The following is a 15,162-nucleotide window of genomic DNA, read 5'->3' as shown; positions in this document are numbered from 1 at the left end:
AGTAGATGTGCATACTGTGAAAAACTAGTACAACTGTTATGATACCTATCTAATAAAAATAAAGAGAGTTTACCATACTTTACCCACTGATTATTAACTAATTTTAATTTATCAAACTAAAATTTACTTAATGTATTACCAGCAATCATTAAGTCTAACAAATCTGTTGATTGACCCAATGGGGTTGAAGGACACAATACATACCAAAATAATATAAGAGTAAGTTATCATAGGTCTGGGTGGATTGATTTTAAAAATTATCTATAACAGCTAAATAGTTATTACTTGTTGTATCACTGCTATAATATGTTCTACATATTTAAATAACTCAAGTCACAGTTAAATTCTCACAATACAAGTAAATAAAACCATGTAGGTATGTCAGATTTTTGGTAGGTAGCATATTAAACGATTATCAAATAATCAAATACAAGTTTTTTAAATGACATGGTAATAGACTATGATAATTTGTAAAATAAAAGCGTACCTAATAATATAATAAATGTATTATTTAATTGACTTGTATTTTTACAGCATGAATTTCAGCCCAAATTCAGAATTTGTATGCTGCTCGAATGCCAAGGGAAAAATTCAAGTATTTAAATTGATAAAATCTAATTTAAACCGCCAGTCTAGTTCATCGCAGACGGCTTTGGCCTCTTTTACATTAACTTCAGAAACGGGATGTATTTGCACTTTTTCGAATCGAGATACTGTTGTTGGTAAGAATAAAATAGTTTTTCTTTAAATATATGATAATATTAGATGATTGAAATTTAATATTTTTTTTAATTACAATTATTCTTTGTTGATCTGTGTAAGTAACTTTTTTGGAATGGATTGACTATGTACTTTGATAAGCACTAATGGCAGGTATAAAATGTCAATAAAATCCAGATTTCAGAAATTAAATTTGAAAAATGTTGATAATACGGTACCCTATTTCAATATTAACAAATCAAGACATAGGGATTATTTTATTCATTGAGCATTTTGAATTTATTATATCAAAATTATTTATTAGGAATTGCAATTTTAATGAAATTTCCATACTATAAACTCTTAAGGGCAACAAAAATTTGTATTTTAAAGAAATTTTGAAACAGAATTAAATAAATTTGATTATAATTTGATTTGGTTCTTAAAAATATTTTGTATATGAGAAAATATTGTTAAATGTATTGTGGTTAATGGGTTGGGTTTGACGGATATTTGATGACAGAGCTAACATTTCCAATACTGTTTAGCTTGCACCATATTAATAACAATGTTTATCATATACAACTGGCTGTTAGCCAGATTTGCAATTGGTTTTTTGTAATAAATAAGGTACTGTTGTTGAAAATATGTTTATACATTGAAAAATTATGTGGATTATTTTATTATTTTATTCTAATACAGTTGCATTGAACTCTTGTTACAGCGATCTCCCTTGATGGTATTTATCGTATATTAAAATTGTCCAATGATGGTATTAGTTGTATTCAAGAGCAACGACTTACTTTCTTGAGAAGACCAAGAAATTAAAATTTATTTTTTGCTCCATAATTTCCCATCATATTTATTTAATGTAAATTTCTTAATTAGTTTTAAAATAAATTTAAGTTACGATTTTATACAAATAAAAATTACACTATTATATTATAATAAACATATAATGGATTTATAAGAGTTTATTTATGCATTTTGTGTTGTATAAGGCAATTTTCCGGTATTTTATCGTTTTGTTTAAAATGTTTGCTTAGCTCTAATAATAATTTATTTTCAAAACAATATTTTTAATCAATAACATACACATATTATTACATTTTGGAAGTTCAAAACTTTTTATATTATACATTTTCCATAATATCTTAAATAATTGTAAATAACAAAGTTTAAAATTTCTTGATTTTAATGATACATTATAATATTGTAAGATGATTGATTTTTTTTTTTATACAAAAATATTTTTATTTTATATAAGATAAGAAAACTTTATAATGTACATCTGTTCATGTATAATATAATTATGTAAAGCAAATTATAATTTAATGATTTTGTTTTATTTGTATACAATTAGCTAATGCTTTGCACATTGTTGCCCGTTAAAAATAATAACTACATGGTTCGAAATTTGTGTTCATTTCGTCATTTAGTACCCGGTTAAGTGATGTTCAAAACTTCCGGTGGACTAACGTCATCTTAATCTATATATAAGGTTTTTAATCATAATCACAATTCTTTCTCACATTATAAGCTTTTATATGGGTAAAACATTTTTTTAAATCTAACCTAACAACAAATTTCTTATTTCTTATGCATCTATACTTAATTTTGTAACATCACTGAAACAAACAAAAATGTATCATGATTGTTTCTATTATTAATAAAAAAATTTTCAAATTCTCAATTAAAAAATCAAATATAGTCTTAGATCTCCGCGAAAGCGAAGTTTTCTTATAGTGAAAATTTTTAAATCGGTTAAATGATTTGTAAAATTACCACAAATAAACGAACAATTTTTCTCCTATATAAATTATTATGGATAAAAATTGTTTGAGCACCATCGACTTTTGAGATGGTTCTTTATTACACGCCATTAATGGCAAGTGATACTGTCATTGCAACGTGTGATGTTGCCAGCACTGCTGGTTGTTGGCCAGACTATGAGGCCGCCCGGACGACTGTTGTGTGCATCGCCCTGTCGTCAATCGTTTCGTTTTTGTTTGTGTGTCGCCAACATTCTGCAACCTCGTGATTTTAACACAGAACAAAGATCTAGGCAAGCCATAACGATCTTTTTGCTTTCCATTATTAATCCGTTTTGATCACCCTCAAGTAATATGTTTGGGTTAGTATGATGCAGCATATAGATAAAATATAAAATTGTAAAGATTAAGATAAAAAAAAACTGTCGCAGTCTCGTATAGAAGTAAAATAACTGGTAAAAGTCTCATATTTTCAAACATTAGTTTTACTCAAACATAAAAAAAGAGAACTCGTATTAAATCAATCGCACATATAAAAAAAAAACAACAATCCACTTTTAATCATAGCCGTGGAATTAGCGGACAGTCTCAAGTCTGTCGAAAATGAGAGGGTAAATAGATTGATAAAACACAGTATTTCAGAATATTAGAAAAAATTTTGAAACAAACACATTATAATGTTTTAAAATCACTCGCTATAAAAAAGTATTTTAGACTCTTGAAGAAAATCAATATTACTATGTGATTATTAAGCTTGCATATTTAATTTATTAAAAAAATAATCCCAAGTCTTATCACTGTGTTAAAAATCTAATATAAATCATAGGTAAATTTGAATATACAGGGTGATTTTTTTTTATCGAAGATCACTCATTATTTAAAAAAGTATTGACTTTTTTCCAAATATTTTTTATATAATTTCAAGTTGTTAAAAAATTATATTTTTTTATCCTTTTCATTTTTTGAATAACAACATAGAGTTTTAATTTCATATTCCAAAGCAGAATATTTTTCTAAGTATTTTGATTCATTAAAATTGAATTTAGGACGAGTAGTTTATGAGTTATAACTTATAAGTATTTAAAGTTTTGATTGACAGAGTGGAGTGGTACGGGGTTACCCTGCAAAATATTTGTCTACTTACTCCGCTTGTCTAAATTTTAAATACTTATAATTCATAAACTACTTGTCCTAAATTCGATTTTTATGAATCAAAATACTTAGAAAAATATTCTGCTTTGGAATATGAAATTAAAACTAGATGTTTTCATTCAAAAAAGTAAAAACTTAAAAAATTATAAGGATAAAAATATTTAAAAAATATTTTTTTTAAATAAAAACGTTGGTTTTTTAACAACTCGGAACTATGTAAAAAAAATATTTTGAAAAAAGTAAATACTTTATTAAATAATGAGTGCTGTTTGATAAATCAATCACCCTGTATATTTCTTATGCCATGAACATCACTATACTGGATATTAAGTAACAAATTTAATACAAAGCTTATGGTGAATAATGATAATAAAATCTACGGAATACATTAATCTTTTATGTATATAAGATATACATTTACAGACACACCTTGTGTGGTCTGCAATAAAAAAAAATCCAACAGTAAAAATTCGGGAAACAGCGTACGGGATGGCTATAATATAATTGAATGTGTCCTGACCGATCAACGTAGAGTCTAAATAATGATAGCTTTATGCTTGCAATTTTCATGATACTTTCATAACACTATGGTTTCTTCTCTTGTAACAAAAATTTAATAATCATAAACATTACTGGAGGTTGAAAAACTAGAAACTTTTTTGTCATTCATACTTGAAATCAGCTAAAATTTTAAGTTTATGTTAATTTCAAGATTCATGTACACTTTGGCATATATCTAAAATATGATGTGAACAATTTTTCAATTTTTAAAAAATTTACTGAAAATTAATGGTTGTGGCTATGTGCTAATAATCTACAGTACCAATCTAATTTTTGCAAAAATAAGACAATGAGAAAAATTAAATTATAATATTATACACAAACCATTATGAATAAAACTAATGTAACAATCTAAGGAAATAGAACTATAAAATAATTTTTATTTTTACCATAGAATATTAATTTCATTTTTGTGAACGCTTATATTTTATCTGTCCATAGTAATGACTGAATTAATATTAACTCAACACATTGAATACAAAATAATTAGTTTTATACAGGTATTTTTAATTATACTAATATTAAAATTTAATATTTATGTCCATAATCTAACATATATTATTTATATTAATCGTCATATTACGAATAAATCATAATTATTATAACCAAACTAATATATATTTAAGTGTGAATTATAATGTCTTTGGAGAGAACTCATTCGACAAAAATAGGTTTTTCTGCGAATCTCCGCGATTCTTACTTCACACAACAAAAATTGTTATTCCTATTCAGTCCACCAAAACAGCTGCGCATGATAGTTACTTTAAACGAAGTTATCGCCAATCGATCTAAAAAAAAAAAGTGTCTACATGTACAGAATTTTGTGTTCTCTTTTTAAACAAAGTATAATCTATATATAAATATACAATTTATTAATAATAACAAATTCAACTCGTTATCTATACAACATAATATATATCAAACAATAATCATAAATACATATAAAAATAATCAATATTCAATTTAAAGGGTTAGCAAAACATATTTTTTACAGGTTTTAATTTTAATTTTTTTTTTAAGGTTCATAAAAACTGATTCGATTAATAATATAGGTTACCCAGTCGCAATACGCACCACCAATGTACTAGATACTAGAATATTAAATTATTTTCATAAAATATTAAATCAATACATAGATATAATTAATTAATTAATTTGCATTTAAAATAAATTAAAAATGATTTGGCGTTGATAACTATTTAAGTTAATACTGACATTTTTTTTTTTTGACAATGAAAAAGTAAATACAAATAATAAGTATAATATTAATATACACAAAATATAATTTAATACTAGAATTTAGACTAAACAACTAATCTGTTTAATGAAATAAAAAAAATCCATTCTATACTTTGAAAAACTTATTAAGTCATAAAACTATATGCAGTTAAAAATTAAAAACTATTATATATTGTACAGTTATAAAGGAATAAAAGACACGGTTAAAGAAATAACAGATGACTCAAAAAACTGTGATAAAAATTAAGATACTTCAAGTTTTATTATGTAATTATTTTGTTAAAACGACATATACATAATTTTATTGATTCACCGATAATAATATAATAAATATTATAATATTATGTTGTCTAAATACATTGAATAATTATTACAATCATAGTACTTAGAAATAGACAAGTTATAATTAGAACATAATTGCCTCTTATTGAATATTATGTTTTATATTTAATTTTTGCTGAAATTTAATTTACCGTTTATAGCTGTTTTTTTAAACTTAGATGGCAAGAATTTAAAATTAAATGTTACATTATATAGTACTCGACAATTAGTTTTGTGGTTTTATTCGTTAATTTAGTTTGTGTATATTATTTATTTATGTTTTAGAAATAATTGCCTAGGTTCATCTATATGTTAACGTTTTATGACCAATGAGGTGTATTACCTACTCAAATAAGAATACCATGATAAGATTAATTGGTAATATTGATAATGAAGTATATATCTTAAGGAATTTAAACAAATTTATTTATTTATTTGAAAATGATACCTCAATGGGAAAACAGTATAGAATCAATTATTTATAATACATACAGATATTGAATAAATGCAAAATAGTGAAGCAAATTTCCGTAAATGTAATTCTAGTTACAAGAATGAATAACTAAATATATTGATATATTAAAGCTAGCATCTGGTTTTCTAAAAGTAGCTAAAGCATCAAGTTTTTGATTTTATATTGCTTATTATATACCAGAATCTATCCATATACTCAAACTGTATTTTATAACATGGTAAGTTAAGAATACATAAATAGAAGACCTGGTACATAATATAGTAAATATATTTATTGGTTTCAATGTTCCCAAAATTTAAATTATGTTGAATAAGCCAGATAGGTTGACTGACTGACAGGAAACGAGAAGATGGAAAACTGTTACCGTGTAAACAAATAAACAAAATTTATTTGTCAAATACAATTACTGCTTACTTGTAGTGGTGGGTGGAATTGTCACAACGACCACCGTGTGTAAGTAAGCAATGATTTTATGATCAACTTTGTTTGATGCCAATCTGATGTTGATGTGAATTAAATTTGAAGTGATTGTGAAACTCTAAAGAATAGAATAATTTTAAAATTTTAAATATAATGAGAATACTCATGTTCTATTAAAATAATAATTAAAGTGCATATTAATTACGTAGAAAGTTATTATATTCAAGATTACTGATTACACTTTTAATATTTTCTTTCGTGTTTCATGAATGAAGACAATAGTAAAAATTATATATTATATTAAATAGCTTTTTAATACTAAGCAGCTACCTTATATTAATAATACATATATGCATACATTATTCTATAGAGGTTCCACAGATGAGCAAGTTTAATTACTATTTTATAACATACGGCTTCTGGCTGATGTGCTCTGACATCCACAAGTTACTGATTCTAAAACAAAATAAACATTTAAAATGTGAATTTTATTAATATTTTAAACAGCGCCACTCTGTAATTTGTATCATTTCTCAGTTGATTATTTCAAAACATTAGTTTCCCAAATTAATCTTAATTATAAATTTAACTAAGATTATCCAAAAGTGAAACTAAAAACTTAAACTACTAAAAGTACTTGCACTGTACAAGTATTAGCTGTCAGATGAATCAATTTTTTGATTACCTAAGGCTGTGTAGAGACACTTCATCACTTAAATGATTCAATAATAAATTTATTTATGATTTTTTTTTTTTCATTAATACTTATTCAAATAAAAATGTTGGATGTATATATTTTATTTAAGGTTGAAATTTTCATAAAATGACTCTTGATTGAGTTAAATATAAAAATAATTGATTTTATATAAATATATAATACTATAGTGTTAATAAGAATTTAAATAATTTGTAAATACTTTGAATAATTAAGGCATTTCTTTTCAAAAATACAACAATTGATTAATAAAAATGAGTATCAATTAGTTGTATTGTTTTCTAATTGTTAGTTACTTAGTAAAAAAAAATTCTTTTTATTGCCTATATTATAGTTATAACTAGAGGTCGAATTTTTATGATTTTACATATTTGTTTCTAGTCTATGCAGTTAAATGGGAGTGAGAAATCTTTACGATTCATGAAACACAAAATTCATAGGAAAAAATTTATTTTGCATAAAAAAGCATATTTTATGGGTTAGAGAATATTTAACACGTTAGAGAATATTTGAGAATATTTTTGTAATATCGGCATATAATGAATATATTTCACGTTTATCAGCACTTTGATAGGTATAATAATGTTCACCAAATAATTCTGTTTATAAATAATAAATTTCTGGGTTTTAATAAAAATTAATCGTAGGTTATTTTGTTAGCCAAAATAAATTTAAACTGAATTTTTTTTAATATTAAAAGAATATTTTGCATATTTAAGGACATAAAACATCATATATCTGGTATTTTAAAAGAATATTAAGAGAATATATTGCCTAATTTATGCGACATAAAAACATCATATTTTAAGGATTTTAAGAGATTATAAATCCGACCTCTAGTTATAACAAATTATGGCATTATTATGTACTTAGTTGTTTTGGCATTTTTCTCTTCCATAGTTAATTTTGCATTTACATATGTACTAACTATTAATTAAATCATTTTGAATAATATTCATTTTATTTTTAGTACCTATATTTTTAAGATATAAAACTATTTTTAAGTTTTATATTAATGCTACCTAAGACTAATTCATAATTGTATTAATAATAACTATTTGTTTTTACCTAAATTTATAATCAGTTGTTGAAAAATCAATTGACATAATCCAGTTAAGTGGAATCATAATATTTTTTACAAACTATTGTAAAATAATAATAATAATTCAAGAAAAGTGTACAATAAAATATTATTTTCATTTTTTTGTCTAATATTTGGTTCTATTTTTAATAGCTTATTTAACACTGGCTACCAGTAGGATTTTTGATGATGAGCCTCCAACTATTCCATTTTTTCCAATAGTAAATATACTGTTTATATTATTTGTATACAAAAGATATACAATTTAGTTTAATTTATGCATTAACACCCCTCTCACTTTCATAGACCTGGCGTCGCCACTATTTGTTAATCACTATTCATTACATAGTGATGAGATATAATATATAAATTACACAATTAATAGAATAAAATTAAGAATTTCAGCATTTACTGAGTACAAATAGTAAAACCTAAGTTTACTTAGTGAAGGAAGAGAGGGCTCGACAGAGAGCTGCGGTACTAGGATGACGGATCCATCATGAACGGGTTTCTAGAGTGACGGGCTGCGGCCAGCTCGCGAAAAGGTCTCCAGAAGGTGATGTCTAGGATAATGGGCTAAGGCCGGTCTGAGAAGACAATCGGGCGAACGAGATGTCCAGGGTGGTGGACTCAGATCAACCTGCAAAGACATCGATCATTGTTTATTGCACTATAATTTATATAAAGGGATAAGCAAGGAAATCCCTATTCAAGTTTTTAAATAAGGTTGTCACGGTAGGAAAGGGATATTCGAATATATACCAAGCAAATGAGGAAAGGATACCATTTTCTGCTGTGCAAAACTCAAATTTGTATATATTTATTTGTTTAAATAAACGATGCCACATGTGGGCTAAGCAATGTGAAAACAGTACGGCTCCCATGTGGTGATTTATAATGGAAAAAAAAAGGTTTACTTAGTGATCGGGCATTTACGGTAACATATATATATAAATATTAATTCTACCCTTAATGCTAATATATTACATACCAACTAGAAATTATTTGCTCAAATAATTGTTCTTCGGTTTTCTATAATCTTAGTTGTGACTTGTCCAAAAAGTAACAGGTGGAACCAGATTCTTACGGGGCATCCCGCAATAGATTCCCAAGTTGTTGCTATTTGTTTTCATATTTTTCAGTACACAAATCTGTGGATGCTATAATTGTGTATACATTTTTTGGGTAGATAAGGAATACATCAAATTGATGATTATTTTACTTTTAAATGTGCTAAATATTTAAGACAAGTGCAATGTAACAAAAAACTTAAACACAATTACCTATTTTTTGAATGTTAGTTGGCCCCTGGGTCCTGACCCCATTGCACGCCTCATAAAAACAAAATGATAATTGCTTGGTCTCTTGTTTCTAGTGCTGATTAGTGATTTCCATGTGTGTATAATCTATAAAAGTGTCGATATCCTGAGTATTTTATTAAAATATTACATAAGATATACACACAATTACCTGCAAGGATAATTATCCTATTTCTGCCTATATGTTAAACATTAGTTATAATAACAAAATTTAGGTCTTTCCGAGACACTACAACTGGGCATTCTCTTGTACACTTTTGCACTGTGGTGCACACCGCAATGAATAACTAAACTGGTTTAACCATTCAGGTAACGATAATCACCACATCCTACAACTTAAGTTATGATATTAACAAGTATACAATCTATAAAGATGTGAATATGCTATGTACTGTATATAATATTACATCACTCTTCTTATTCCCGCACAAATATTCTTCAATCTTTACATGATCAAGGAATCTTACAAATTCAATCAGCCAAATATTTATAGCGGCATTAACTTGTACCTATAATAATATAGACACATTGAAAATAGACGAATATTATATGCATAGGTATATTAATAATGAATAAATTATTTATAATACATAAAATTATAGGTTTAATTTAATCCGAGTTAATCTGAACTTAAATTATGATTCAATGCATGTTACGAATAAACATTAAATATTATTTTATGTTTTTGTCCACATATTTATATGTATTATTAATATATAAATATGTAATTATTACTTATACTAAGTTATGCAAAAACAAATATATATGTATTGATAATACTGGATAAGATATAGTAGATTTTAAATGTAATTATTTTCTCTTGAAAAATATATTACCTTTTTTTAAATTTGTATGTGAATTAAGCCAATAATATAATAATTTCACATATAAACACAGAGAAAATTTTATACTAGTGGAATATTTAAAAACTTCCACCTCAATTGTACAACTTTTTATTTAATTTTAATAGTCTATCAAACTAACCAAAAATCCGATATTACAGGAGAAATAATTGAAAATGTTATTGAATTAAAAATTAGTACCTACCTAAATCATGTAACTTTTCTGATTATTTATATATTATGTCTTATATTGTTAAATTAATAATGTTGTATTAGGTAAAATAATTTAATATTTTTTTGATTTGATAACTAGAATAGAAATTAATGCTCTAGAATAGTTCTGAACTGGTATTATTAAAATTGCAACCTGTATATAATATATCATAGGTACCAATATCAAGTGGGTGAACTAGAGGTATATGTTTAACTTAGAGCAAAATTATATTTTGACATTTTACTTTCGTAGCAAATACTTATCATTTAAATAATATAAATCAAATATTCTGTTGTTTATTTTGACAATGTTTAAAATTACTTATCAAAGTTACTTTATTAGAGCATTAGGTTTAAAACATGAGTATTGATTTTTGTTGATTAATTGTATGTTTAATATCTTGTGTATTGTTCTTGTTAATGTCTAAAAAAAAAAAAACTTATACTTATTAAATAGGATGTATAACACAAATGTTAATGATAAAAATATGTTTTTATTTATGTGAAATTTAGTAATATATAATAAAAATTATTATAACCCTGCATACATTTCTTCTGTAAATTAAATTTTAAATATATAGTCCAATTAAAACCACTATAATTAAACTAAACAATTAAAAGACTAGTATTATTATTATAGTTTATAAAAAACTTAAAGTCAATCACAATTTATTTTATTATTTACATAAAAAAAATTGTATCTATTTTATTTTATAAAGTTATTTACTAGTTACAAGATAGGTAAGTCATTAAATTACCCAACACAAGAATGTTAATATTTGTATTGTGTATATCAGTTAGTTATTATTGTTTTATACCTACCTATTCAAAATAACATGAATGTGATTAGTTTTTAATTTATATAATTGTTAAATATTATAGGTAATACTTGAACAAGAATGTTGTTACATTTTTATAGATGTTATTAAATATATACAAAATATATTTGTTAAACTCAAAAAATTGTTATTTTTTTTTTATAGTTCTCCAAGTTGGTTAAAGGGCAAGTACATTAACTGTATATTAAATTGTTGACATATGACTAGGAAAGCAGATTAATAATAAATAAAAAACATAGAAGAAAAATGTGTATGTTCAATTATAATAAAAATCACTAAAACAACCTTTAACTAAAAAAACTGTTGTGTATAAAATGAACCTAGATTAATAAATTTTAATGTGAGGTACTTATTTCTAACATAATTTCAAAACTATCATCAAGATAGTCCATTTGACAGTATGCATACGTTGAGTATTGATACAAAAATATAGATTAAATATTATACTTAAAATATTTATGAAACACCAAAACTAACACAAACGAATAAAAACTATACCATGTGAAGACAATCAGAAGATTGTGTGAAAATATAGTAAACAAAATTAGGTATACATACATCAGATAATATGTTAACATTATCATCATGTCTATAAGACATATGAGTACTATGAGTATTCACATTATGTAATTAAAAATCATGAATGGCGTAAGATGCCAATACTATAAACATGTAATATACTATATAAAATATTAATAATACATAAATATATTGATGTTTACCTTCATTATTCAACGAAAGTTCTGATGAAAAGCAAGTTGAATCACTATAATCACTTTATAAGATATAGCTGCGTTTCAGCCACCGTGGATAATGACATCCACATATAACAGCATCTGAAATAAGAATAGAAATTTTGAGGTATGATTTTCATGATTTGAACCAATTTTATTCAACAGTGTTGCCAAACTTGGTATTATTTCTCACTTAACTTACATTTTTAACTTCTTTTCACACTAAAACAGTTTTTATAATTCATATAAAGATAGGTAGGTATCAACTTGTATACAGTGTTGGGTAGTAACGTAACGAATGTAATGCGTTACTTATTTTCATTAGAATTATTTCCAAGTAACAAAAATGTAATGGAAATTACTTTTGATAAGTAATTTCTATTGAATAACTCGTTACAGTTTCAAATTATTAAGTACCTATACCTTTTGAAAATTGAAAAAATAATATGTCTATAATGCGGGTATTATTATGTTTAACAATCTAATATAGTAATATACTATATATATATTTATTAAAGCTCCTTATACAGCTGATCTGACAATTTTGAATTCAATGACATTAGTAAAGAATATTATTAAATGCAACAAAGCTTTACCATGCAGTGCTTCTGTAGAGCGATTAATTAGTGTTTCAGGGGACATTTATTCTAAAAAAAGGTCCCGTATGAGTGACAAAAACTTTGAAGATACAGTATTGGGTAAAGTTAATTTAAAACATAAATAAATATAAAATAATAATATTCTATTATATTGATTATAGTAAATTGATTTCTTTTTCAAATTCTATTTAGTATAGGTAATGTATTTTTTATAACATTATTGCTAGGCACAATGATAATATTGTTAAGAAATATAAAAATAATATTATATTTTTTGTAACGAGAAAGTAATGAGTTACTTTTCAATTTGAAAAGTCATTTCATTACAATTTTATTAGAGTAACAAATAAAGTAACTTTATTACTTTTTATAGTTAATTTACCCAACACTGCTAGTATATCCTAATATATTTTGTGTAAGTATAATTTTTTAAATATTATACAATATGTATTTTCCCTATAATATAGATAGCAGCAAATTAGTCATTAGCCAGTAAATAAGAATTCAAATTGTGTTTTTTTTTTTTTTAAAACTACCCTAACCAATGCAACAGCGCTTATAAAAAGAATTTTTGATAAAGTTGATACTTTAAATTAGTCCTTAAAAGGAAGGGATGGTACACATTTATTGACATTTTATGGTGTATTTATTGTTCCTAGAAAAATTATTTTATTATAATATAAATGAGGTTTGCATAGCTAGATAGGTATAAGATATCCAATTGATGTTAGATGTTCTCTTACAAGTATTGATAATTTTAATAATATAATAATAAATACATGGAAATTGATTTTTTTAATTTATTGTTATAGACTTTATACTTATAGTAACATATACTATTCATATTAGTCATTGACCTATTAATTTCTAGTTTGTTTTGTTGTGAATTATAATTCTTTATTATCTTTACGATATAAACTACATTAACTTTGAAAAAGTTTTATAATTTTTTTTTATTAAATATAGGTAGGTGTTAACATTTAAAATACCATAGTTGATTTATATTTATTATGTAACAAAATAAATGTGAAAACTTTAGGAGTATTAATTATATGTGGATTTCATTAAATTTCAACATTTCCAAAAAATAAAAATTAAAAAGTTAAAAATTTTTAAAATAATAAGTGTCTTACGTTAAATGGATCACTCTGTATATATATTCAAAAATTAAAATTACTTTAAATAAGATTTAAAGATTTTTTGAAGGTATTCTATTTTATGAAACAAATCAATAATCATTACCGAAAAATCAAACAAAACATTGGATTGCTCTTCTTTGTACGTTTTCGTTATGACTTCAGTGACTCAGAAGATCTATATCACAAAGGTGAGGTTAAAGGGGCAGTCATTTTCCCTACAATTTAGGTAGTCAAATACTTAATGAATCGAGACAATACTAGAATAATAATCAGAATTAAGATAAAATTAAAATTCGAATACAAAAATATAATACACAATTTTAAATGAAAAAATAATACTTAACAATAACATTAATAATTCCGTGGATGGTCTTGACGAAGAGATAGGGAAATTAGTAGCAATACAAATGGCCATACAAGAAACGACAGTACTGCTTCAAAAATATTCACCGCTAGAAGTGCCACTATTGAAACAGTGAAGCCGTGGAGGTTGCAGTGCACACTGGTGAGTGGTGAGTGCCGAGTGGTGACTGCCGACTGGTCGGCCGGTCGGCGGTCTCTGACTGCTGAATGGCAGTAGCAGTAGTGGCAGTGTGGCACGCAAACACGTAACACGACAGTTTTACTGTTGCCACGTCTTGCTGCTTGGCTGTGCAACACCGTGTTGCAATCAAAATTTTATGATAGCGTGAAAGTCAATATTATCGACATACACACATTATCGATAGTGTTATCTAACAATCAATGTGTTGATAAAATTCAATCGTGTTCTTACTTCTTTTTGTATATTATAATATTTTTTTGTATGAGCTATATAGTGACGTAGCCAGGAATTTTGTATGAGAGGGGCTAAATTTCAAAAAAATACAATATTACTTATCAGTCTATCAGTGTTGGGAAGGAACAAAGCTCGGAACGCGTTCTATTTAAAATATAGGAACGAGGGACGGGAAAGAGTTATAGAGTACTATTTTTTAGGAACTTGAAAGAAAATTTCCGTTCCTCAAATATAATGAAAAAAAAAAAGTTATCTTTTTATCTT

At 25.1% G+C, this 15,162-nt stretch overlaps 1 long non-coding RNA gene across 5 annotated transcripts; it reads right to left on the bottom strand.

The window, feature by feature from the left end:
* Nucleotides 1–4,731: 4,731 nt before the first annotated feature.
* Nucleotides 4,732–14,741, bottom strand: LOC107168078 (uncharacterized). 5 transcript variants are annotated; one of them, XR_016190876.1, is made up of 11 exons: nt 14,465–14,741; nt 14,224–14,377; nt 12,371–12,484; nt 10,147–10,263; nt 9,906–10,089; nt 9,719–9,860; nt 9,427–9,595; nt 8,877–9,075; nt 6,998–7,095; nt 6,634–6,757; nt 4,732–4,972 (listed from the first exon to the last, which is right to left on the bottom strand). It is a non-coding gene; the product is annotated as an uncharacterized LOC107168078 (long non-coding RNA). The 5 variants fall into 5 exon arrangements; XR_016190873.1 differs by having other exon boundaries at nt 9,719–9,841; XR_016190875.1 differs by having other exon boundaries at nt 9,427–9,586; nt 9,719–9,841.
* Nucleotides 14,742–15,162: the final 421 nt, after the last annotated feature.

This window comes from Diuraphis noxia, unplaced genomic scaffold (genome assembly GCF_037042655.1).
Source record: "Diuraphis noxia isolate RWA-SAM2 unplaced genomic scaffold, SU_Dnox_SAM2 contig0003, whole genome shotgun sequence".
NCBI classification, from domain to species: domain Eukaryota; kingdom Metazoa; phylum Arthropoda; class Insecta; order Hemiptera; family Aphididae; genus Diuraphis; species Diuraphis noxia.
The sequence above is the reverse complement of the archived record's forward strand: the minus strand, read 5'-3'. Positions and strand labels throughout refer to the sequence as shown.